The sequence below is a fragment of the Budorcas taxicolor genome, chromosome 12 (assembly GCF_023091745.1).
Source record: "Budorcas taxicolor isolate Tak-1 chromosome 12, Takin1.1, whole genome shotgun sequence".
In the NCBI taxonomy this organism is placed as follows: Eukaryota; Metazoa; Chordata; class Mammalia; order Artiodactyla; family Bovidae; genus Budorcas; species Budorcas taxicolor.
In genome coordinates, this window is record NC_068921.1 from 25437319 (window position 1) to 25462603 (window position 25285).

Here is a 25285-nt window from a genome sequence, read left to right on the forward strand (position 1 = left end):
GGACTGAAGTGTAGAGGTGAACTCTGACCAGTAGAGAAAAGCCCAAGTCCTTTCTGGGACCTCAACGATATTTCATAGTTTTATGTTTCAGTAATGTTCATAAGCAAGATTTATTTACAGTTTATATATTTCTGGGTACATATCTAAGGAATGAAATATTTCCATCTGGATGGCTCTTAAGAGGCATATTTCTAGAATATTATACATCTTTTATTGAAAACATACTTTCTGGATTCAAATGAAAGAGGGGTTTCTTTAGCTGTGGAATGTACATCGGTCGATTTGGGTGAATGGACATGTTAATGTGCATTGTTCAGATGAACTTAAAGGAAGGCTTGTGTGGACTTTTGCAAGGATTTAACAGAACCGTGATGGTGAGCTGAATAAAGAACACTGATATATGACATACGCACCGAGAAATTTGTTGATCGTTCAAAGTTTACCAGTGTCTTTTTGTTTCAGATTACAATTTTCAGTACACTGTCTTTACTTGAAATTTAGTTTTTATCATGGATCTGTCCACATGCATTTTATAAATTGAGATATAATTAAAATGATTTGTATAAAGAGTACATAGTAAAAGTCAAAACTAGATTCATAAATTAGAAGATTGATCTTATTAAATAGACTCTTCCAAGTTCTTGAAGGCGAACACATTCAAACTTGATGAATTAGAAATAGATGCAAATACTAGAGAGTGTTAGTCATGAAGAAATTACTCCCCTAGGGATCCATTCAAATGCTCTAAATTATAAATTCATTAGGAGAAAAAGGAAGATCTGCCAGTTGTTCATTTATATGCACCAGTCTTCTGCTTGTCTCATAAAACTTACCCCACGTGTCATGTGGGTAAGGAATCTTAGAAAATCTCCAGTCGTCTAGATCTAGGTGGGTGTAGCCTGAATGCCGCCATATATCAGGGATCAAGAAGTCCGTGGCTGCCTTGTAAATTACAGCAGCAGTAAGATGGCAAGGTTCACATTTAAACCCTTCATCCCTTCCCTTTGTAATGAATTACTCAGCTGTCTTGAAGATCTGCATTTTGGTGATTTTTTTCAACATTGGAGTTTACCTGTTTTCATAAAAATAAAATTTACAACAAAGAATACATAACTGATAAATCTTTCTCCTCTCCTCCTGCTTCAGAACTTTTGGGTTCCAATTTGTTACACACTGAGTCAAAAAAATCAGCTTTAATTATTTATGCTAAATTTTGCCATCAACTGAGCATTTATTCCAAGAATGAATTCCTAGAAGAGATATCATGATGTTCTCATTAGCCTTCATCTTTTTAGGATTTTTTATCTGGTGTCTGTATTTTGTAATAGATATTTTGTTAATGCACCAAATGTAGGTCTGATCTCCCGATGTGAAGCAAAGACGATCTACTGACACCAGCTTGTGGTGAAGGGAAGTGTAGCGTTTATTTCAGGGCAAAGCGAGGAGAATAGGCAGCTCATGCTCAAAAGACCCCAATGCCCTCATGGCTTTTAGGGAAGTGTTTTTAAAGGCAAAGTAAGGGAGAGGTTCTCAGGGTGTGTGATCAGCTCCTGTACACCCCTCTAATTGGTTGGTGGTAAGTAACAAGTTGGTATTTTGGAAGCTAATGTCATCAACTTTCTGGTTGCAATTGGTCTGGGGTCTATGTGCTGGTGGTAGGTTTGCAGGTAACTTCTTCAATTAGGTGGGATCTTTAGTGTCTGCAAACCAACTCAGGAATATGGTTTAGGGTATTATCTATAGTCTTTGAAGAGGGATTAAAGGTTTATGACATTGTTTTACGGCTAAATTATTCTTCTTTTGTCTTGCATGACTGCTTTCCTTTGTTTCTGCGTTTTGTCACTTCTCTGATTAAATTCTGTTTGGAAACTTGGGGAGGACCTAAGAGACTAAAGCTTTTCTAAAAGCAAGAGGCAGGGGACATGGGAGTCTCTTCCTGGAAGGCCTTGCTGGGTCCTGCTGGGTTTCAGTTTTTGCTTTAGTTTACATGTAAATAATGGGAAAGAATCCAAAGTTTAATGTTAAAAGACCAGAATTCAAATCCTGGTTCAGCCACAGATTTTTTTAGCAAATCACTTAACTCAGCCTCACTATATTCATCAGTAAAACATGGATAAAAGGATCACCTCTGTTTCACAGAGTGCTGGTGGGATCAACTCTGATAAATAAGTGAAAGCTGTTTTGAACTATAGTAATAACATGTATGCATGCTCAGTCATGTCCAACTCTTTGCAACCCTGTGGACTGTAGCCCTCCAGGCTCCTGTCCATGAGATTTTCCAGGAGAGAATAGTGAAGTGAGTTGCCATTTCCTTCTCCAGGGGAATCTTCCCGACCCAGGATTCAAACCCACATCTCCTGCATTGCAGGTGGATTCTTTCCCACTGGGCCACTTGGGAAGCCCATCAGAATAGCAACCCTAGTTTTATTGAACATTGTTCTAAATGCTTTGCATGCATTTGGCATGTTTACTGCTAACAACTCAGTTATTATCCCCATTTAACAGATTAGGCCATTAAGGCACAAAACTTGTTAATAAAAAACAGGTCCAAGACCGGACAGATATAAATGGTAGAGCTGGGATTTGAACTAGTTTCTCTCCAGAGCTTGCCCTCATGGCCACCGAAGCACAGCAGATGATAGTAAAACCAGAGATGCAAGTGTACTGAAAACGAATTTCCAAGTGAGTAATCTGTACAAGGGATATCATCTGAAAGTTTTCTGTTACGAATTTTCCCCGCTTCAGTCGTCCTGCTGACTGTCGTATCTAGCTCTTTTCTCGCAGGGCTGATTCCGGTCACCATTGTGGCCTTGCCTCTGTTGAGGCATGTTCTCTTCAAAGCAGGAGCAGTGAAAAGCTGCAAAGGAATCGGATGATAAAGTGGAAAGAGTGAAAGAGTATAAAGACTTTGTGCTTGGGTTCCCAGTAGGAACAAAGCTTCCTTCCTCATGGACCCTAGGAGTCTTTAGAATCTTTTTTGTTCAAAAGAGAATCTGCCCCCGCAAGCAGATCTCCCCCCTCCCTTTGTGGGAGGGATTCTTTAACAGCCAAGGCTGTGACCATGGCTTGATAAGCCTCTGAGAAAAAAAGCACTTCCCTCCAAGCCTTCCTGTGACGTGACGCTCTGACACAGTAGGGTGGCACCCTGTGCTGCCAGGGTCTCACCCTGCCCACCGTGGCATTGGGGACCACATGCTGTCCATGGGGCATCACCCTTAAGATCGCTTGTCTGCCTTTTTTTTAAATAGTATTGGGTTTTGTATCAAAACCCAATGCCCAGTAAAGCTTTTAAAGGTTTTTTTTTTTCTTTTTTTTTGTAGCAAGGAAATAGAATTGTTTAAATAATTAATACTTTGAGTGCTTTGGATAATGGGTAGAGGGGAAGATACACAAGCAGGAATGGCTTTTCAGATTGCCGTCAGGCAGCCTACAAGTGAATTTGTGGGAAGGGAACTGGGGACTTTGGGATTTCTGACTGTGGAACGGGGGAGCCCGTGCCGGCTGGTACGCAGGGATGGGCACTGACAGGTGTGGACCACGTGGCCTTCTCACTTGATCTCCTTGCACATCAGCCTCTTGGCTTTGCTTTAAGCCCTAGCCTATGAGTTCATTGGCTCAGACAGTAAAGAATCTGCCTACAATGCAGGAGACCGGGGTTCGATCCCTGGGTTGGGAAGATCCCCCGGAGAAGGGAATGGCTACCCATACCAGTATTCTTGCCTGGAGAATTCCATGGATGGAGGAGCCTGGTGGGGCTACAGTCTATGGGGATGCAAAGAGTCGAAAACAGCTGTGAGACTTAAACACTTTCATTTTTCATGAGTTCACTGTGCAGTGCTTTTTTGAGGTTTTTTGGCTGAGATCAGGAGATCAGCATATTGGAAATGCTGTCCTGTGTAGAAGGCATTCTGCAGAGAGCTGCAGTTTCCCTGGGTGGCTGTTGTGGTTCACGAGCAGCCTGTTTGTGAGTGAACCTTTTCTAATTATTTCAGCTCCATTCTTTATCCAGAGGCGTAGAAGCTCCAATTAAAGGTCCCCACAACCTCACCACCCCCTCCACACACCTTTTAGGGGGTCTCTGCTCACCAGGTGATCAGGCACTTTTTCTGGCATAGCTGGGGAGGTCAGAGATGGTGTTGCATCTTACTTTCAGTCATGCCTTATTGATCTGGGCATTGATTAAGGGCTCCCAAAGAAGGTCGGAGGGCATTTTCTAGTTGAAGGTTAAAATCACATCCCTTTTCTCCATATTCAGGCTGCAAGAGTCTTGCAGGGTCTGGATGTTGGGATTCTTCCGTGGGTTATTCTCTCACCCTGCTGGGCAGCTACTTCCAGAGGTCATTTGTGTGTTGTGTGCTAGGTTGCTTCAGTTGTGTCCGACTCTTTGTGACCAGATGGAACTGTAGCCCGCCAGGCTCCTCTGTCCATGGGATTCTCCAGGCAAGAATCCTGGAGTGTGTTGCCATGCCCTCCCCCAGGGGATCTTCCCAACCCAGAGATTGAACCCGTGTTTCATGTCACCTGGATTGGCAGGCGGGTTCTTTACCGCTAGAGCCAAGTGGGAAGCCAGAGGTCGTTTGAAGTGTGACTAATTTTTAAGTGATTAAAATAAGCCCGAAACGTACATGCTTTGCTGCAAAGATGTACTTGCATGTCTCCCTATTCCTTTCTTGGAACAGCTAATCAGGCTGTCTTGAACTGCTAAGTCTTCGACATCTGTGATTACTGGATTCTGGCTTAGAAACGTAAACAACTGAGAGGCTTGGAACAGCTAGTGCCTAAGCAGCAATTTATCCTGTACAGATCATAGATAAGGCTCTTCCCAGTGATCTCCTCTCCCCACTGAAATATGGTCATGAGAAACCAGATTGCTCTTTAAGTAGGAGATATATGCACATTCCCATCTTATCTACTCTTTGACATTGAAGATCTACATAGAATAGCAATATAATTTAGTATCAGAGGAAAAATTTACTCAGGGATATTGTATTTTTATCTTATAGGCGTTTCACATAGGTCATGCACTTTGTAAAATCCGCCATTGCTGGAGTGAGCAAATAACTTATTTTTCTCCTAATATGGAAAACACTGGACCAGCAGCTGAAGCAGAGGTGCTCATAAACCGATTTAGATGGTAAGCTGAGAGCAGACATCGTAGCTCCTCTTTTAGTCCATTAGGGCTGTGATAACCGGATGCCACGGACTGGATGGCCTCTATACAGAATAAGTCTATTTCTCCCAGTCTTGCAGGCTGAAAGTCCAGTGTCAAGGTGCCAGCATGTTTGTTCTGATAGGAGCTACTTTTCTGGTTTTGCAGTGCTCTCATATGTTTTAAAGGGGCTGAGAGCTCTGTGGGGCCCTTTCATAAAAGGGCGCTGATCCAGTTCATGAGGGTTTCTGCCACAGGACCTAATCACCTCCCCAAGCATTTCCCCTCCCAGTTGAATCACCTTAGTGGTTAAATTTCAATGTATGAATTGACTGGGGTCAGGGTGGACCCAAGTATTCTACCCAAAGCCTTGTAAAGGAAATCCCAGTTGCTGTCAATAATGTGTCTTTTCTGCATCTTTTGATCATTTATCCCCTCACCTGCTACAAATGTAAAGCCCCAAAGATGCTTATAAAGTCATAACATTCACTGCCATTTATTTTAGGTAGTTAGTATATGAGTTTATTGGCATTCAGGAAATGGTAATGTCATCAATAAGAATCGATCAGTTAGAAATTCCACAGTGGTCTTTGTGTGTGTGTTTTTTTTCCTTTTGGTTTTTTAATACCTAATTCTAATCTGAAGGGAAAAATATTTGATTCACTCTTGAGTTTAGAGACTTAGAATAGTTCTTCTCTGCACAAGTCACTAGTGAGAGAGCGGCGTGCATTATTAGCGCCTCTGACCTTGGCTGTAGCATCTAATGAGCCTAGAAGATGTGAAGACCAAAGGTTTCTGAATGAAAAGCACCAAACTTAGGACGTGAAAGGATCTGGTTGGACTGGAAACGGAGATTCATCTGGTGTTGTTTATGATAGCAATTTTTTTTTTCTCTTCTAAGTTAAAACTTCTGTGACAGCTCTAAGTTTCTTAAGCATATTTAAACCCTCATCCTTGATATATAGATTTTTTTTACTGTGATGATTTGGTATGTTATCCGTGGTATGAAAGTGAAGTTGCTCAGTCGTGTCCGACTCTTTGCGACCTCATGGACTGTAGCCTGCCAGGCTCCTCTGTCCATGGGATTTTCCAGGCAAGAGTTCTGGAGTGGTTTGCCATTTCCTTCTCCAGGGGATCTTCCCATCCCAGGGATCAAACCCAGGTCTCCCGCATTGTAGGCAGATGCTTTACCATCTGAACCACCAGGAAAGATGCCATCTGTGGCATGAAAGTAAATGTAATACCTTTTAGTATTTTGTTTCCACAAATGATGTTAAAAAAAAAAAACAGTTGATACAAATATTTTAGCTTATTACAATGTCAAATTAAAATTTCCTGTAAAAAGTCAGAGCACGCATTGAGACATCCTTATGACTTGGCAGAGGTCTGAACTGCTGGAAAATCTTAACTGTTTTCACAGAAAAAGGAGCTTAAGAATCATTGTGATACTTCATTAGGGAATTAAAGTGTTCAGAATGGAGTGTGCTTTTTTTTAGGCTCCATACCTTTTGTTGATTTTCCAGTATTCTTGCCTGGAGAATCCCATGGACAGAGGAGCCTGGCGGGCTGCAGTCCATGGGTTTGCAAGAGTCGGACACGACTGAGTGATTTGGACTTCACTTACTTTACAGGATTTATAAGCTACATCTCTCCTTGTGTAGCTTTTAGTTCCCCCAAGTTGGAAAGAGTTAAGTCCTTGTCTTCCATTCTTAGCTGCTCTGATGGTGTAATTAATTACGGGTGCCTGCTGTGGTGTATATTTTAAGGCTTCAGTTGGTCTGGGCAAAAGTCAGTTTTCTGGAAACAGAATTCCAGTTTGCTGTCAAATGAATTCCAGTTCCCCAGTGGCCCCCTGTTGAACTGAAGATGTGCTGAAGCCCTCCCTCCCGTGGGGGTGCTGGGCATGTTGGGGGCACTTTGGCAAGTTGGGGAGGGGCCTTTGGGATCACCTATGCTGACTTCTGCTTTTGCAATGTCTGGGAGTCTGAGTTGGCCAGTGAGCTTCCTCAGCCCTGAGGGAGCATGTTGGAATGAGGGAAGGCACTTGGATTTTCACATCAGCTGGGCCTGAGCTCAGATTTCAGTCTGAAAAATCCAGCTTGATCCAGTTTCTCATGCAGGCTTGGAAACCTTCCTTCCAGGCCTAGATGAGAAACTTAAGTGGTTAGTTAAAAATCCTGTAGTATATATTGAATTTACTTGTAATAAGGGAATTTGCTTGCATATTGCATATGTCATAGAAGTGTAGATATATGCAGTGATATAATATAGAAGAGAAACATTAGTTTTTATAGACTCATATCAAACACACAGTTCTAAACTGACCGTCTTGTGGTCAGGTCTGCCTTGTACTGCTGGTCACAGTGAAATATGCCCTCCCACTGGGAAGTTTAATTCTCTGATACTCCTCCGTTTTCTCATCTGCATAACGGGACTGATGGTAATGCCTGCTGTATAAGTTATTGTGAGGATTAAATGAAATAATGTGTGACAAGGTTAGCATTGCCTTAGGTACTCCACTAGTGGTAGTTTATAACCCTGAAAAGCTAAAGGTAAATTGTTTTTTGTTTTTGGAAAACAATTACATTTTGAATGTGTTGAGGGAACTCATTATTTAAAATTACCGTTTAGGGACTTCCCTGGTGGTCCGGGACCTACAACTCTGTACAGGGGGCCCAGATTCCATCCTTGGTCAGATAACTAGATCCCACATGCCACAATTGAGAGCTCGAACACTGCAACTAAAAAGGGTCCCACAGGCCACGGCTAGGACCTGGTGCTGCCAAATAAATGAATAAATAAATATTTGAGAAATAACAAAGAAAAACTTGCTTTAAGAAATAAAATTACCCTTTAATAATAATTACTTATTATATCTACCTTTGTAAATGTGTCTGTTCGCATGAAGATGCTCCATGGTGTTGGCCAAAAAGTTCCTTTGGTTTTTAAGTAAAAATAAAAACACATTTTTCATTTTCACCAAGAACTTTATGGAACAACGTATTCACCATTTTGTTCCACTACCTTCTGCCATTTTTCAGGCTACTTCATAATTCCATCTTCCCAAAACTTTTTCTTTTTGAGCAAAGACCTGTTCCAGGTTCCTTTTTACAGTCTTCCAGGGAATTGAATTTTTTTCCATATAAGAGAATTCTGTAAAGACCGAAATAAGTGGAAATCCAAAGGTGCAATGTCTGGTGAATATGGTGGAAGAATCAGAACTTCCCAGCCAAGCTGTGACAGTTTTTGCCTGGTTGTCAAAGAAACATGCGGTCTTGGTTATCCTGATGGGAGATTATGCATTTTTTGTTGACTAATTCCAGACGCTTTTCATTGAGTGCTGCTTTCAGTTAGGCTAATTGGGAGCGGTACTTGTTGGAATAAATCCTTTGGTTTTTCTAGAAGGAGCTCGTATTACAGGACTCTCTTCCAGTCCACCCTATGCACAACATCGCCTTTTCTGGATGGCCTTTGGTGTGGTTGTTGGTGGTTCATTTTGCTTGCCCCACCATCTCTTCCATTCCATTTTATTGTACAGTTTACACTTTTCATTGCCCATCACAATTTGTTTTTAAAACAGAACATTCTTGTTACATTTCAGTAGAGAATATCACATGCAAAATATGTGTTTTTTTTTTCTGCTTAACTTATGTGGAATCAAAATATCAAAGAGATTAACATACCCAAGCTGATGCAAGTGATTTTCTGTGCTTGTTTTGGATATTTTGAGTATATTGGCTATCTCCCACATAGTATAACGTTGATTGTTCTAATTTAATGTCTCAATTGGATTGTCGTCAGATTCCACTGGTCTATGCAACTGGAGCATCGTCCATCGAGAAATCTCCAGCAAGAAACTTGGCCAACCACTTTTGACATGTTCATCAGTCACAGCATCTTCTCCAGACACTGCACAAATCTTTTTGCATTTCAGTTGCGTTTTTACCTTTCTTAAAATAATAAAGCATGCTATGCTGAAAATGTTGCTTTTTTTCTTCCATCTTCAATATTCAAATGGCTACGCAAAAATTCACCAATTCTGATAATATTTTTTAAAATTCATGCCTATATGACAGCTGCCATAGTACAATCTAAAAAATTGTTTTGAATGAAGTTAAAGACAACTAAGCTTCCCTGGTAGCTCAGATAGTAAAGAGTCCGCCTGCCTGCAGTGTGGGAGACCCAGATTTGACCCCTGGGTTGGGGAGATCCCCTGGAGGAGGAAATGGAGACCCACTCCAGTCGTCTTGCCTGGAGAGAATTAATTCCATGGACAGAGGAGCCCGGGGGGGCTGTAGTCCACGGGGTTTGCAAAGAGTTGGACACTACTGAATGACTAACACTTTCACTTGACAAGTGCTGCTAAAGCCATCTTATGGATGAAAACATAAGGAACTTTTTGGTCAACCCAATATAAAGAAAAGAGCATAGAATTTGAATTGAGATGCTTGTAAGATCCAATCCTGACTTTACCATGCATTACCTGTGTGGCCTTTGTCAAGTCAATTAAACTCTCAGAATCTCAATTTGCTCTTTAAAATGGCAATAAAAACAGCATGCCTCATAATATTGGTGGGATAATTGAGAAATAGGTATTAATATATAAAGCCCTAGCTTGACATAAGGTAAGTCCTATATAACTATTAATATTTAGCCCTTCTGCCTGCTGTCTTCAAATTCCAGGCTTTCTTAAAAGCACAGGACACTTACAGTTGTATAATATTGTTGATGTAGAATTGATGATTTTGCATTGTTTCCATTATTTGTGCTGTAACTAAACTACTAACTGTTCTATTTTTATCCTTCCATTTATTGTCAATCAATTGTGAGTGTAGCCTAGATATTATATTCTTCCCTTTCTTTTTAATTGTGCATTATTAAACTTACTCACAAACCACTACACTCATGCAGTAATATTTGCATTATTATTGCTGTCATTGGCTGAACACCTTCCCCATGCCCAGTGCCATGGGCTACTTGTTGCATGTCTGTCCATCACATTGAATCATCACCACAGCTCTGAAAAGCAAGAACCTGATTATTTCTCAAGATTATTTCAAAGGCGGCCTTGTCTAAACATTTCCTGATTTCCCCATGTAGAACTGACAGCTCCCGCTCCAGGGGCTCCATCAGTCCATTGTAGACAGCTCCACAATTCTTGATGACACTGTCCTGTTGGCAGTTGAGGTGCCCACCTCTCATTTCAGAACTTATAGGATGAGGGTAGGGAAGGTGCCCTGTCAGCCTCTGAATCTCTAGGGCCTGCCCTGGTAAATGCTTGTTCAAGAAATGACTGAATGACTAGACCTTTGGCCAGTTTGCCATGACGTACCCCTTTGGTGTTAGCTCATTGCATCCAGTGTTCTGCAGGGCACAGATCCTGGCCATTTAGGACCTGATCGCTCACCCGGGCTGTGCTTCTGTTTGGCACTCAAGGTTGGTGCTGCCGTCTGCACTGAAACCACAGATTGTAAGGGGCTCATCACGGCTCTTGTTTTCTAGCTCCGACACCTGCTTCATTAAAGACTCTAGGATAATTAGACAAAAACTCATCTGCTAATTTTAGAGCGTTTTCTCTATTGAAAGGACTTTTATTACATGGGGAAACAATAGATACTCTGCTCAAAAATGTTCACCGTCTGAGTCTGGAAAATTGCTTGAAATCTTCCTGACATCGCCTTGTCCGTCCAGAGCATAGAGAGAAGAGCTAATCAATACATTCTGTGGATTTCAGAGTTGGTGATAGGCCAATAAGAGACTGGCTTGAAGAGCATCTGGCCCAATTACTGCACAGACGCAAACCTGCAGTGTTCAAGGGCATTCGCGGGGCTGAGTACAATATGTCGCAGCAGATTTTTCTGATTAGTTTAAATCCTGGAAACTAAATTAAATAAAAGGAGACAGTTTCAGAAATTAAATGGAACTTTAAAAATCTGATTTTAAATATGAACTGTGTTGTAAACAACATGCCATGGAAACAAAAGGACAGATGGGAGATTTATGTTCTAATTGGCTTTTTTCCATGGTAAGATCAAGGTACGATTGTTGTAAAGAATTTTGGAGCAAGTGGGAAAATATTAAGATAAATTAAAACGACCTACAGTCTCATTGACAAGATGGCTCTTGTTGAAAATTTGTCGTGATTTTTGCTTTTTCCTTAAAATATAATTCAGTTCCTTCCCCGAATCCAATTTGGTGTCTTTTATTTGTGTACATTCATGTGAGAAGGTGTCTTGAACCCGTTCCTCCTCTAACTGTGGTATTTTCGTGCCCAGTGTAAGATCCTTGGAAGGCGAGTTCTCCACGGTGCTTTCTTCTCTGGTAATTCATCAGCAGACCGTCTCCCAGCTGGGTTCTGACTTACGGCCGAGTTACAGGGTTCCAAAGTCAGACTGAGAGGCAGACATTCTATGGAGTCGTGACTCTGGAGTTGTTGTTCAGTGTAATTGGTCATTGGAGGTTAAAGTATCTCAGAATCCAGCCGCCCTGCCTAGACACTTCTTGGAAAAAAACTTATCATCACATTTCAAAACCTGTCTGATTAAAAAAGTGTCCTGTTGTTTCATAAATATGAGATCATTCAGGCTTTTTAGGTCAGTTGGAGCTCAGTCACCAGGATCCTTTACGAGTGTCTCCCTGAGGGAACAATACCAGAAATTCTCTGCCTGTGTTCCATCTGCTTGTGTTACAGATCTGAGCTTGGGTGAGACCAGAGCGTCCTGGAGAAAGGAGACAGTGCCGCCCTTTTAGTTGCGGTTCAGTCGCTCAGTCATGTCCAACTCTTTGCGACCCCGTGGACTGCAGCATGCTACCCTTATTAGATGCTTAATGTTTATGAAATGATGTTTCTTGATTTTAGCTCATGGCTCACATTCTGGTACGTAGAATCACATAATTATAGGACTAAGAGTGTCCCTATGAGAGATCTTCCTATTCTCTCTTTTTCTCTCCTTGGAAAACCATAAACTAAACTTATTTTAGCAAGGTAGAAAGATAAAATCAATGTTTTATTTAAAATAAGTCTCCTAGAAAGAAAACAATTCAAGGTAAGCATTATCTTGAAAAAAAAAAGAGAGAGGGGAGACTGATGGTGTTTCACAGTAATACTGTGGGAGCTAGTAACTAGTTATACAAAAGAACAGGCTGTAGAGAGTCCTTCTGTCTCCTCAGTTGTATGCCCCGTGTGTCAGTCACTCAGTCATGTCCTACTCTTTGTGACCCCGCCAGCCTCCTCTGGCCATGGGGTTCTCCAGGCAAGAAACTGGAGTGGGGTGCCATACCTCCTCCAGGGGGATCTGACCCAGGGATCGAACCCACGTCACTGGTGTTGCTTGTGTTCTTTAAAACCTTGTTACCAGGAGTGTTTAGAGGATGGCAGCAGCAATGCCACCAGAGAGCCTGTAGAAATGCAAACACTCAGGCCCCATCCAAGACCTACTGCTGAATCGAAACAGTATCCTCATGGGACTCACAGTCACATGAAAGCTGGAAGGACATGGCTCAGGTGACCGGACAGTATGAACAAAGCATCCGAATCTGAAGACCTAAAGCTGAAAAACCCAGGCTATTACTCAGTAGATAGACATTCATTTTAGCTGACTTAGCAGTTTTATTTGCATCCTCTCAGTGTCAGTATTAACATCAGGTGGCAAGGTATGATTGCCATCAGCAGAGTTCTGGGTAGCAGCCAGTCCATTTGTGAAGTGAGTGCCCCCTGCAGTCTTGCCTCGGTGGGCTGCCTGCCTGTGTGTGGACGATGGATGACTTCCTCTTTGGAGAATAAATGAGTTAAGAGATGCAGGGGAGACTGAATGATCACCATGGAAATGCAGATCCTGATGGAGGGTTTAATGTACATGGTTGCTGCAGAGTCCCTATGTGTGCTTCTCTTCATGGGTTGAACACATTTAATATTTTCCTCATGGTCCTTCTGGATAGCTTCCATGGGGATGCTTGGAAGTCATTAAGTGATGTCAGGGTGAGTCCCTACACATGAGAAATTTCTCAATATGGAAAATGTCCAGAAGAATACAGGGACATTTTTAATGCATGCCGGAAATGGAGGGACAACTTTTGGAAATAATTTCTAGCTAGCATACCTAGGAATTTAGTGGCCAAGGGTCTTTGGTATCACAGACCCAGCTGTTGAGAACCACCACAATGGATGGGGTAAGCTGGTGTGAAGTGCTCACCTAGTAATCAGAACTGGAGTCGTTTTCTTCCAATGCAGCCTGGGAGGCCAAGAGACTGGGGAGACATATTTTACTTAATTCATCTGTCAGCTGCCCTTGACTGCACACCACTTAGGGCAGACGTGGCTCTGCGAACAGCCGCACAACATCCAGGGAGCCCATCATCAGGAAACTTTTTTGAACGGGAACGTCAACTCTTATCTCTGGAGTTAAAGCTCCAAATGGGGAAAGAAAATAATAAGCTCTGGAAATAAGTGGGCCACGGAGAAGCAGTACAGATTCGTTTTTGTCACTGGTTGATGCTGTGGCCCATGGAAGAAATAAAATTGTGTATTTCTCAGGCCTTTTCAGGGATTGGTATGCTGGGAAAGGAAAAGAGGGCATGTTGGCCATTTTTTTTTTTTTTTTTTTTGGTTGGAAACGTCGTTTTCTTTTACAGCAAAAATGTTTTCCACTTTGTTTGCATTTCATCTCAAATTGGCAGATTCAGCCACTGTGTATTTAAAAAGTATGTTCATGTATTAAACTTTGTTTTTTTGCAGTTGGCAACAGTTATTTAATTTTATAGGACAAGAGAAAATCTAACGATATTGTATATTGATGCCTCTGAGATACTTTCAAGTGGAGGAAGTCGAACCAAATCCCATTATTTTATTGCATGGTGCCCGTGATTGATCGTTGTCATAGAAACAGAAGTCTGTGCCAGTGTCTGTTAGATGGGTAGGCTATCCACAGAGTCGCTTTGGATTTTGCCAAACTGGACCAAGAGTTTCACGTGGATTCTATTGAAATGGTCCTGCTTTAACTGTTTAATTCAAATGCCCTCTCATATTGAGAATATCCAAGTTCTCATAGATTTGTTAGATTAGCAGACATCCATGGAGCATGGGCTTGTGCCAGGAGTTGGGACGATGTCAGTTTTCTCCTGTTGGGTGGTGAGGTGGGGGAAGACTTGGAAGAATTCCTCACAATGGAGTCCTAAGCAGAAGGATCCCTTTAGGACCCCCTCAATTCACTGCTAGAGAAAGTTGCTTTCTTATGTTTGTATGTTCATAGTAAGTGTTCGGAGAAGGCGATGGCACCCCACTCCAGTACTCTTGCCTGGAAAATGCCATGGACTGAGGAGCCTGGTAGGCTGCAGTCCATGGGGTCGTGAAGAGTCGGACACGACTGAGCGACTTCTCGTTCATGCATTGGAGAAGGAAATGGCAACCCACTCCAGTGTTCTTGCCTGGAGAATCCCAGGGACGGCGGAGCCTGGTGGGCTGCTGTCTCTGGGGTCGCACAGAGTCGGACACGACTGAAGCGACTTAGCAGCAGCAGGAAGTGTGCTCAGTCGTGCCCAACTCTTTGCAGCCCTATGTACTGCAGCCCACCAGGCTCCTCTGTCCATGAGATTTTCCAGGCAAGGATACTGGAGTGGGTTGCCATTTCCTTCTCCATGTATGTTCATAAGTAGGTGTTGATTGGTACAGGTAACCTTGCTTAAGGATGTCCTTGCATTGTTTGGAAATATGACTGTTGAGACACTCTTAAGCAGCAATGGCTTTATATTTTAAATAGCCGAAAGACATGTTCTACTTTGTTCTTTAATTAATAACACTTCTAGCACATTCAGAATATGAATAATGTTGAAAGCCTACTTCTGTGTACCAGTGTACCAGTAAATCGCTTTACATTTATTATTATTATTATTATTTTTTTAATTTTAAAATCTTTAATTCTTACATGTGTTCTCAAACATGAACCCCCCTCCCACCTCCCTCCCCATAACATCTCTGTGGGTCATCCCCATGCACCAGCCCCAAGCATGCTGTATCCTGCGTCCCTGTCCTCAAAGCTTGTGGCATATTTTAGAAGCTTTGAAAATAAATGGTAAATGAGCTAGCCCTCAGTTTCAGTAGCTGGCACTTTCCCAGGGAGGTGCACTGGCAATCAGATCTGTAAACTGACCATTCCTTTCCTTACTTCAGTTGACGTGAGAGGGGAGCTATTTCCAAGATTTTACAAGAATATCACAATGTATGAGAACCGATTTGGGCTATTTTTACTCCACATGTGCATACTCGGGGGCATAAAATAATGAAGAGAAGGACTAGAGGAAAGGTTGACGTGGTTTTGAGGGTCAGCAACAGTAATGACACCTTTTTTTTTTTTTTCCCAAGGCCTTAAAATTACTTTTTTCAGAGAGAAAAATGAAGCCTTATCCCGTGTATTTAAGTTAATGCATGTCTCTATTTCCGACGCTCCATCCTCTGCAAGGACCTCACTGTAATGACTCCACTGTAAATGGATTCTGCTCATTTGACTTTTTCTTTGTCCTCTTTGCCTAATAATTTGGTGTAACGCAAATCGAAGAGAAAGTGTCAGACCAGTCGGGAATGTTAGCACCAGCTCTGTGCCAGTTTATGAGTGATAATGCATTGTGTAATGAATCACAAGTTGGAAGATATTTGCTATTGCAACAGCTGGAAAGGGTTGGCATGAGCATTGCTGAGTAATTGGGTTTCCAGGAAGGTAAAGAGTTAGAGCTGTCCCTGGGTGTGAGACTTTGTAGAAAAGAGAATAAAATCATCTCTATATTGGCCCTAACTCAGGGGTAATAACATCAGCAAGAACACAACAGCAGCTAGCATTTCTTGAATGTTTACGCCAAGCACTAACTAAGAGAGTTCCCTTTTACCACATTGACAGTATTATATGATAGACGCTATTGTTATCTCCAGTTCACAGATACTGAAACAAGGGAAATAACTGGTCAACCCAACTAATTAGTATGTGATTGACAGTCTTCATCAGAGTGCCATTTTTGGGTTTATTATGGTGTTTTGATGTTTTAAGTATATAAAATTCATGTTTATTCATTTTTGTGTGTGTATATAAGAACACTCATGATTCATTGCTCTGTTTTATCTACTTTACTCGCTGGAGTATAAAATTGCTTTTCTTCTGAAATTACCAAATTCCAGGGATCTGTCAACATTGTAGTTTGAATGGGTTGCCAAAAGCATAGTAACTGTTGTGAAAGTTACTACTGAAATGCCTAGCTATGATTTCTTCTAAGTTTTTCATGCTATTTTGATTGTTATAAAATTGCTTTGAATAATTTTAAAAAGCACCTGCTGCTGCTGCTGCTAAGTTGCTTCAGTCGTGTCTGACTCTGCATGACCCCATAGACGGCAGCCCACCAGGCTTGAATTTTGAAACATGTCAACTTAAAGAAAAGTTTGTAACTTTATTAAGGCATAATTTGCATACATAAAATGTACCTGCTTCAAGTGTAGCAGTTAGTGATTTCATACATTTATACAGCTGTGCAGCCATCGCACAATCCAGTGTTAGGACGCTTTCACCACAGAAGGTTCCCTAGTGCTCATCTGCAGTCATTCCCCGCTGGCCCCAAGACCGGGAACCACTGAGCTCCTTTTGTTGTGGTTGTTTAGCTCTTTCATGATATTTGCAAATGTTTTTTTTAATTAATTAATTTTAACTAGAGGCTAATTACTTTACAATATTGTAGTGCTGTGTGCCACACATTGACATGAATCTGCCATGGGTGTACATGTGTCCCCATCCTGAACCTCCCTCCCACCTCCCTCCCCATCCCATCCCTCAGGGTCATCCCAGTGCACCAGCCCTGAGCGCCCTATCTCATGCATTGAACCTGGACTTGCAATCTATTTCACATATGGTAATATACATGTTTCAATGCTGTTCTCTCAAATCATCCCACCCTCGCCTTCTCCCAGAGTCCAAAAGTCTGTTCTTTATATCTGTCTCTTTTGCTGTCTTGGATATAGGGTCATTGTTACCATCTTTCTGAATTCCATATATATGCGTTAATAGACTATATTGGTGTTTTTCTTTCTGACTTACTTCACTCTGTATAGTAGGCTCCCGTTTCATCCACCCCATTAGAACTGATTCAAATGTGTTCTTTTTTAATAGCTGAATAATACTCCATTGTGTATATGTACCACAGCTTTCTTATCCATTCATCTGCTGATGGACATCTAGGTTGCTTCCATGTCCTGGCTATTATAAACAGTGCTGTGATGAACATTGGGGTACACCTGTCTCTTTCAGTTCTGGTTTCCTCACTGTGTATACCCAGCAGTGGGATTGCTGGGTCATATAGCAGTTCTATTTCCAGTTTTTTAAGGAATCTCCATACTGTTCTCCATAGTGGCTGCACTAGTTTGCATTCCCACCAACAGTGTAAGAGAGTTCCCTTTTCTCCACACCCTCTCCAGCATTTATGGCTTGTAGACTTTTGGATGGCAGCCATTCTGACCGGCGTGAGATGGTACCTCATTGTGGTTTTGATTTGCATTTCTCTGATAATGAGTGATGTTGAGCATCTTTTCATGTGTTTGTCAGCCATCTGTATGTCTTCTTTGGAGAAATGTCTGTTTAGTTCTTTGGCCCATTTTTTTATTGGGTCATTTACTTTTCTGAAATTGAGCTGCAGGTGTTGCCTGTATATTTTTGAGATTAATTCTTTGTCAGTTGCTTCATTTGCTATTATTTTCTCCCATTCTGAAGGCTGTCTTTTCACGTTGCTTATAGTTTCCTTCATTGTGAAGAAGCTTTTAAGTGTAAATAAGTCCTATTTTTTAATTTTTTGCTTTTATTTCCATTGCTCTGGGGAGTGGATCATAGAGGATCCTGCTGTGATTTATGTCAGAGAGTGTTTTGCCTATGTTTTCCTTTAAGAATTTTATAGTTTCTAGTCTTACATTTAGATCTTTAATCCATTTTGATCTGCTTTTTAATTGCATCAACCTTGAAATGCTGACCCCGTCCTTCTGTGGGCTTCCCAGGTGGCACTAGTGGTAAAGAACCCACCTGCCAGTGCAGGTGACGTAAGAGACGTAGATGCGATCCCTGGGTCGGGATGATCCCCTGGAAGAGGGCATGGACCCCCACTCCAGCATTCTTGCCTGGAGAATCCTATGGACAGAGGAGCCTGGCAGACTACAGTCCATAAAGGTCACAAATGGTGGGACACGACTGAAGTGATGCCACACAGCACATCCTTCTATATGCATTTAAAGGAAAGACTTTTTTCCATCTTTGAAGTAGTTTGTGCAATTATGGGCTTACTAAATACATCATTTTTTAGCCTTTATTATGATCGTTCTCCTCTCCAGCTGAATGGCACTGGGGCTTATGAGGGTTTTATAAGTAACTTGTAGCAGAGAAGATGCTTCAGTCTGTTTCAATGCAGTGAACTGCTTATTGTCTTTGCACTTTCTGCACATATGGGATTTCTGAATTACTTCCAAACTTAGACAACTAGGAAAAGCATTTAGCGTTCATGGCAGGATGGAATAACAATTATCGTCCTCTGATGCCCCAGGGGCGCTCCCCAGACATCTCTTCTTCACTCCTGCTTCTCTCTGCTCCGTTTGGAGGTGCTTTCTCTGCTTCAGTCCAAAATACCATTTAGAGGCTGATTAGATTTCAAATTATATTAACATATTTTAAGCTGTATATCTTTTTGCTTTTTCATGGCTAAAATATGCTTTCCATGTGCTTTGTCTGTTTTTTTGGGTGAGATCCAATTATTTTGTAATCTCTCTCTCCCCTTCTCAAGGCGGTTTTCCCACTTGTCCTTTCATCACTTTACTATTCAAGCTCTTTGAGGACTTTATTATTATTATTATTATTATTATCCATTTCTTTCTTCTCAAGGAAGAGGACTTCATTGTGAATTTCAATATCCTGCTGTACAGTACAGCTGCACCTGGGGAAACTGTGCATTGAGCCATCATTGAGTGCCTTTGTAATTCAGTGTTCAGATACTGCTGGCTTTTGGATTCCAGAGAAATTTGTGTGTTCATTATCTATATCTATGTCTGTATCTATTTATGTCTGTGTATCCCTTTTCTTTATGTTCAAGGCCATCTCTAAGCCGAAAACAATGCTTGGTTTCCTCTGTGAGGCTTCTTACGGGGTGAGGAGATGAAGCTGGTCCCTGGCCAAGACCCATCTGAAAGCTGTGGGCTTCCTTCTAGGCACAGTGCTGAGGCTGATGAAATGCTGAGATTGCTATCGGTTCTCGCTTTCTTGTCTCCTTCTTGGTGATCTGTTCATCCACAAAACCAAGGATTGATGCTTTGCTGAGAATCATGTATAGAAGACCCTTTTTAAAACCAGTGGAACCAGTTGGCAGTTTTTAAAGCTCCCCATTTTGGCTGGTGTCTCACATACTAAAGCGAATATGAAAGTTGCTCAGTTGTGTCTGACTTCTTTGTGATCCCATGGACTGTAGCCCACCAGGCTCCTCTGCCCATGAAATTCTCCAGGCCAGAACCCTGAAGTGGGTTGCCATTTCCTTCACCAGGGGATCTTCCCAACCAGGGATTGAACCTAGGTCCCCTGCATTGCAGGCAGATTCTTTACCGTCTGAGCCACCAGGGATGTTGCTGAATGGTTTTTATCGTGATTTCCTTTAGCTAAAGCTGACAACTGAGAATAATAATAACAAAATGGAAAAAAGTATTGATTCCAGTGATTTAAAGTGAATCAAAACCCTGTATCTCTTTTGAATAGATATTTTATTTTTGAAAAAGTATTTGTATTTATTTCTTTGGCTTCATTGGGTCTTAGTTGCAGCATGTGGGCAGCTTGGTGACGTGTGGGTTCCAGAGCATGCAGGCTCTGTAGTTGCCCCACGGCAGCCCCCAGTCGGGGATGGAGCCTGTGTCCTCTGCACTGCAAGGGGCATTCTTAATAACTGGACCACCACTGAAGTCCCTGGACCCTGGACCTTCAACTGAAGTTTTCTTGTTTTAGCTCCAACATGCATGCTAAGTCACTTGATCATGACTGACTCTTTGTGACCCAATGGACTGTAGCCCGCCAGACTCCTCTGTCCGTGGGATTCTCCAGGCAAGGATACTGGAGTGAGTGGCCATGCCCTCCTCCAAGGGCTGTTCCCGACCCAGGGATTGAACCCACATCTCTTATGTCTCCTGCATTGGCAGGCGGGTTCTTTAGCTCTAACAGTGGCTCTTAAATCTGGGGGATCATATTCTCCTTTGAGACTCTTATGAGTGTTGTGATCCAGGGAAGCTGTCCCCAGGAGAGTTACACTTCACAGGTGAGCTAACACTCCCTTTTTCTATTATGTGCTCATCAGTGTTCCATCTTTTTATTCTTGTGTCCTTTTGAAGGGAATTTATACATCCTTGATATTTACTCATCAAGTGACAGAAATGAAATCTTTAGACCTCTTAGTTTGCTGGCGTTTAGTAGTGATTTTCTTGAAGCAACCTGAAGAGTGAGCCCAGAAAGAGAGATTCGAGGGTCAGTTCTGCCACCTGTGTCCTCTCATGCCTTTGATTACCAAAAGAAATTTCTGGTTCTTAACAAAACATTTCCCATGCATAATTAATTATTCAGTTCAGTTGGACATGGGAATTTGCTTTCTTTTACTTGTTTCTTTCTCAGAATAAGAGTCTGGTGCTTCTGTACAAAGGAAGCCACAAACACACGGTCCTTGTTCGGATCACCCTTGCTTCCTTTTTTCTCCTCCTTCCTTTCCTTTACACCTCAATTTTTACCTCCTTAATTTGAGCTTTTAGTTTATGTGAGGTAATTTCATTTTTCTTCTCATTTTTTTTTCACTTTTAGAAAATCATATTCCTGGCATTAAATTCTCCCTTCTTCTTCATCATGTTGGCCTGGCCAGTACATTTTCAAAATGGTAGAATGCTTCCAGCTGATGATTCTGGAGCCCCTAGCATACCCATGAGTGTGTCCCAGTGGTGGCATTTGTCTTATTATCTTGAAAAAAAGACTACAAATACAGGAACTTCCCTGGTGGTCCAGTGATTAAGACTGTGATCTCGGAGTGCAGGGCCACGGGTCCCATCCCTGGTGGGGAAACTTAAGACCCTCCTTGCTAAACAAACAAAACAGAAACAGCAAATACCCCCACCCAAAACTAGAAATCTAACTGTTGCTCAAGTGTTTTTCCCCTTAAACAGGAATCAGAGATAACCTGAGTGTATATCAAGCAGCCACCTTTGGCGGTTAGTGGAGATCAGGCCCCATGACCCATTTCTCGGCTGGCCTGTCATTCAGCGGAACACCACAGGCTTTAACATGATTTTGATTATTATGCATCTTTAAACTGATTTTGTTCTCAGCCATATATTGTTCAATTTATATTCATAATGAACTATTGGTTAAATATAGGAAATTAATAAGGGGCAGAATACTGCCACTTTTTATTTAGGTGTTTCTGGTACTTAAAAAATAATAGTAACAAAATATAATGATAATTTTTATCAAACTTAGTTTTTAATGACTCCTCACTTAGACTGTTGTTAATAAACAAGGTGGTTTTGGTGCAAAGTGTACCTCAGGTCACAAAAAGCAATTATTTTTTACATTAAAACATGTATTTTGATTTGTTTACATTTTAATATATATTTGATGATAATACTACATAATATATAGTCATTTAAAAATTTTTTCATGATCAATCATGTATTTACCTTATACATTAAAATTACTTGAAGATATATAACATAGGTTGATTGGGAAGAACAGACTTCATCTTTATACTTCATAAGTATTATCCAAGTTCTATTTATGTCGTTTCCAATTTAAATGGAAACGTTTCATTTAAAATAGCTATTGTTCAAAATGTCGAAATTATTTAAGAATTCCTCAGGATGTTCAGGAGTTTGAATAGTGCTATGAAGAGATTCTTGGAGAAAAATTGGAAGCCTGGGTACCTGAATTATGGAGGGGTGATTGAGGTTGGGGAGCAGACAAGAAGTTTGGGAATATCTTGGATCAAAGTGCCCTTAATAACATGGTAGTTGAATTTTGTCAGGCATTTGGTAAATGTTTGTTCTTTTAAGGTGTTTCCATTAAAGATATTTATTTATTTGGATGCCTCAGGTCTTAATTGTGTCACTTGGTATCTTTCGTTTTGGTGGCGAGACTCAATAGTTTTGGCACACGGGTTCAGTTACTCCAGGGATGTGGGGTCTTAATTCCCCAACCAGGGATCGAACCCCATTCCCCTGCATTGCAAGGTGAATTCTTAACCGCTGGCCCACCAGGGAAGTCCCAGGAGTTTACATTTCATATATGGTAGTTTACTCATTTAGCGTTGTTTTCATTTAAAAAATGGAAGTCCTCGTACAGTATATGGAAACTTTAGCTGATAACTTGTAGCTGCTATGGAACCCTCCTCCTGGAGATTCATTATAGGAAGATACTCCTTCCCCAATCCTGGGACCTAGTGTTACTGAAGGAAGTGTTGCTTTTACCCGCATAGTTTTTCACTTAGACTGACAGAAGTCACTATGCGATCCATTCCAAATAAGGTACATGTTGCTGACTCCTCCAGTCTTTCAAACAGTAGGTAATACATAAACCAGTTACATGTTTCAGGTTAGATACAGAAGAAGGAGTTTCAAAGACAGCTCACGCCCCATTGTGTTGGTGGTCTGGAGCACCACACTTGCTTCTGTTACTCAGGGGGGCCCAGTTATCGAGGATGTGAGGGCTCCTCTGGCGGCTCAGATGGTAAAGATTCTGCCTGCAGTGCAGGAGACACAGATTCCATCCCTGGGTTGGGAAGATCCCCTGGAGAAGGGAATGGCTACCCACTCCAGTATTCTTGCCTGGAGAATCCCATGGCAGAGCCTGGTGGGCTACACAGTCCGTGGGTTCTCAAAGAGTTGGATACAGCTAAGCAACTAACACACACACGTATCAATGATGTGAACCATGCCTTCCTCTCTAAAGCCACTTTTTCTCTTGACGTGTCTTATTTTCAAGGTCCCTTTTATTTAGTTCATGTGTATTTTGTCTGGTCTGGACTCTTGACCAGTAGACATGGGATACTTAGAAGGCAGAATTTGTAGAATTCGTTGTCTGTTTGGATGTGGGAAGGAGAAGCAAAAGTGAAGAAAATGCAAGGGAAAGAAGAGGTGTCTTAGATGCAGGAGGCATGTGTTTGGGCTGTAATGTGGGGAGTGGTGAGATTAAATGTTAAATAATACAATCTGCATAAAAACTGTGGACATATCCTCAACAATTTTTGTATGTTGATTACCTTATATGCATTTTAAAATGTATTCCCCTACCAGCCTTTTGAGGTAAATTCTGTTTTTTTTTTTCTCTTATAGATGAGGAAACAGATTTAGAGCGATTGTGTAATATGTTCAAAATAACCCAGCTAGAAAATAATTCAAAGGCCAGAACTTGATTACACTATTGCCTTCCAGTGGGAAAAATGAAGCGAGTTTGGAGTTGTATATAGTCGACAGTATCACATGCTGCTAAGCACATCACACTGTTTTCTTTATCTGCCTTGACTCATATATGTATTTATACCTCTGGGGAAAGAAATTGTGCAGACTAACTTTATAAACATACAGAGAAGCAAGCAGATGCTGCTGCTTTGAAGTTTGGGTTGTCATTTTTCTGCTTGCGGCCAAATGTAGATTGAAAGTTGAAGGTCAGGCGGTTGTCACAGGACAAGACATCGTGTGCCAGCCATTGAGGTTACAAAGATGAGTAAGGTCCTGTTCTGCCCTGAGACGCTCCCAGAACAAGGCAGGAGACCAGCCTTCCAAGGATGGGTTACAGTGCCGTATGCTAAGTGCTGAGTCCCATTACTGCAGAAGAGGGGGCCACCCATTGGTTTGGGGCAGTAAGGAGGCGGAGAAGCAAGACAGATATGATCACAATATCCTTATTCCCCTCCTCTGCTGTGTCGCAAAGTTTCCCTTTGTCTCATTAGAAACCCGAGCATCATCCAGACACCTTCCCTTTCTCTGCACTGTCCCCATATCCAGCGAGACCTTCAGGGTGCCCCCAGGAATGCTCTGAGAATCCAGTTCCCCGCCTCCAGGCTCCCACACTTGGCCTGGCCCTTCTCTGAAGTTCCCTCAGTTCAGTTCAGTTCAGTCGCTCAGTTGTGTCCAACTCTGCATCCCCATGGACTGCAGCACGCCAGGCTTCCCTGTCCATCACCAACTCCTGGAACTTACTCAAACTCATGTCCATCGAGTCAGTAATGCCATCCAACCATCTCATCCTCTGTCATCCCCTTCTCCTTTTGCCTTCAATCTTTCCCAGTATCAGGCTCTTTTCCAAGGAGTCAGTTCTTTGCATCATGTGGCCAAAGGATTGGAGTTTCAGCTTCAGCATCAGTCCTTCTAATGAATATTCAGAACTGATCTCCTTTAGGATGGACTAGTTGGATCTCCTTGCAGTCCAAGGGACTCTCAAGAGCCTTCTCCAACACCACAGTTCAAAAGCATCAATTCTTCGGCACTCAGCTTTCTTTACAGTCCAACACTCACATCCATACATGACTACTGGGAAAACCATACCTTTGACTAGATGGACCTTTTTAGGCAAAGTAATATCTCTGCTTTTTAATATACTGTCTAGATTGGTCATAGCTTTTCTTCCAAGAAGCAGGTGTCTTTTAATTTTATGGCTGCAGTCACCATCTGCAGTGATTTTGAAGCCCAAGAAAATAAGTTTGTCACTGTTTCCATTGTTTCCCCATCTATTTGCCATGAAGTGATGGGACCGGATGCCATGGAGCTTTTTGAATGTTGAGTTTTAAGCCAGCTTTTTCACTCTCTCCTTTTATTTTCATCATGAGGTTCTTTAGTTCCTCTTCACTTTCTGCCAAAATGGCTGTGTCATCTGCATATCTGAGATTATTGATATATCTCCCAGCAATCTTGATTCCAGCTTGGGCTTCATCCAGCCTGGCCTTTTGCATGATGTACTCTGCATATAAGTTAAATAAGTGGTGTGACAATATATAGCCTTGACATATTCCTTTTCCAATTTGGAACAAGTCCAGTGTGTCCGGTTCTAACTGTTGCTTCTTGGCCTGCATACAGGTTTCTCAGGAGGCAGGTAAGGCGGTCTGGTATTTCCATATGTT

General features: G+C 41.7%; 1 protein-coding gene across 1 annotated transcript in view; it reads left to right on the plus strand.

The window, feature by feature from the left end:
* Window positions 1–25285, plus strand: part of DCLK1 (doublecortin like kinase 1) — a 343943-nt gene that overhangs the window by 29811 nt on the left and 288847 nt on the right. The gene's annotated exons all lie outside the window — the stretch shown is intronic.